Raw genomic sequence first — 2349 nt, forward strand, 5'->3', positions numbered from 1 at the left:
ATCCAAATGGCTCCTGGCAGAAAAAAATTCCCCACCTCTGTTCTAGAGGATACCTTCCATGACACCATGTACAAATTTTTACTCAGCAGGATTCCTTGGGAGGACATACTATTCTCCCAGATAAGTTGTCAGCAGGATCCAAGCCTCTCTGCTGTTGCATTTCCTCTCAATCTATCTAGAATGTCTATCACCTGCCTCCAGCCTTGCTCCACAGTTGCATATGTTGAGTCCATAGGGAATATCTGTTTCAAGTCCTTCCAAGTTTTAATCTGAGTTGCAACCTTAATGCATCTCTTTAGTGTTTACTTAATTTTTCCATTTTTAATTTTCTCATATAATAACTGATATCTTTCTAGTTTATGACTTGAGAGAATTCCATTCTCTGAGTCTAAAATTTCTGGTTTTGAAACACACCTTTCTCTTTTTTACTGTCAATAAAATATGCTCTCGTCTATTTTAAAAGTCAGAAGATGAACATTGAGTTCTGTATTCTCCGCTTGGTTCTAGCTAGGTCTAATGTAAGGCTGCCTGAGCCCCAAATTTTGGAGGTTTTGGGAAAAAAGGATTTTATAGTCATGAAAAAAAACAACACGTAAAACTTTGGAACCCTCTAAATGAGAAGGCACATGATTTGATTCAGGAAGGCCCTCTTCATACTCTAACAAGCAATACTGTTTAACAATTTAAAAGTTTATATATATATGTAACAAAGAGTGTGTGTCTGTCTTATACATACAATTTTTGCAAATATAATGTTAAATGGGCTGATGTTCCTTATCTGGTAAATGAGGTAATAGTTGCTTATCTGGCATATTTGAAATACAGTGAATATGTTGTTGTTGTTGTTAAGTGCCGTCGAGTCGGTTCCAACCCATAGTGACCCTGTACAGGGTTTCCAAGGGTGTAAATCTTTATGGGAGTAGAAAGCCTGATCTTTCTCCTGCTGAGCAGCTGGTAGTTTCGACCTTAAGGTTCGCAGCCCGATTTGTAACCACTACACTACCAGAGCTCCTTACAGTGAATATAAGATGAGAAAGTTTGTCTTCTGGCCTGATATGTCAGCTTGGGCAGCTGTCACCTGCTCTGTACCATGGGCGGAATCTCTGAGAAGTTGGAATCCCAGAGTGCAATGTGCATAAGCCTGGGTATGGATTCTTACCATGTGCTGGAACTCTGAGTTGAGAAACTAGCCTACAAATAGGTGGACTCTTCAAAGAAAACAAAAAATAAAATAATGCTAATCTATAAAGAAACAAGGATAATTAACATTGAACTTCTCTGTAGAAACCATGCAAACCAAGAGTAGAGTAAAATATTTAAAATGTTAAAAGAAAACCCCCCCACTAACCTAGAATTCTGAAACCAGCAAGATTACCCCTTAAAAGAACAGCTTGACAAGATGGAATTAATTAAACATAAAGTGTCTGCCCAGTAAAAGACTGTTGTTGTTGTTAGGTGCTATGGAGTTAATTCTGACTCATAGCGACTCTGTACAGGGTTTCTGAGGCTGTAAATCTTTACAGGAGCAGAAAGCCTCATCTTTCTCCCGTGGAACAGCGGGTAGTTTCGAACTGCTGACCGTGAGATTAGCAGCCTGATTCGTAACCACTACGCTACCAGAGCTCCTTAAAAGACTGTTAAGAACATGAAAAAGAAAAAGTTACAGGGAGAAAATATTTGCAAAATATATATCTGGTAAAAGATTCATTCCAAGTTACACAAATAACTAACAATTACTAAGTGGTTTTAAAAAAGGTCTGAACAGAAACTTCATCAGCTGATAAATTCCCATATGAAAAAATATCCAACATCATATGTTGTCACTGTTGTTATTAGTTACTGTCAATTTGGTTCTGACTTATGGCAACCCCATGTAGGGTTTTTAAGGTTGTGATCTTTTGGAAGCAGATCACCAGGACTGTCTTCTGAGGCACCTTTTGGTGACTTTGAACCACCAATCTTTTGGATAGTAATAAAGCCATATGTCATTGCCGTGGTTGCTAAGTGCCATTGAGTCAGTTCTTACGCATAGCAGCCTGTATAAGTTAAATGCCATTGTGTTGTTTCCAACTCATAGCTATCCTATATAGGGTTACCGAGGAGCAGCATGTGGGTTTGAACTGCTGACCTTGTGGTTTGCAGTCAAGTGCTGATCCTACAGCACCACACTAGGAATCCACACCATGTCATTAGGGAATTGCAAATCAAAACGATACTGAGATACTACTACACATCTATTACAATGGCTAAAATCTAAAACATTGACAAGACCAAGTGTTGACAAAGATGCATATCAATAGGAATTCTCAATCACTGATGGTGGGAATGCAAAATGGTACAGCCACTTTG

Source organism: Chrysochloris asiatica, unplaced genomic scaffold (genome assembly GCF_000296735.1).
Source record: "Chrysochloris asiatica unplaced genomic scaffold, ChrAsi1.0 scaffold00042, whole genome shotgun sequence".
Classification (NCBI taxonomy): Eukaryota; Metazoa; Chordata; class Mammalia; order Afrosoricida; family Chrysochloridae; genus Chrysochloris; species Chrysochloris asiatica.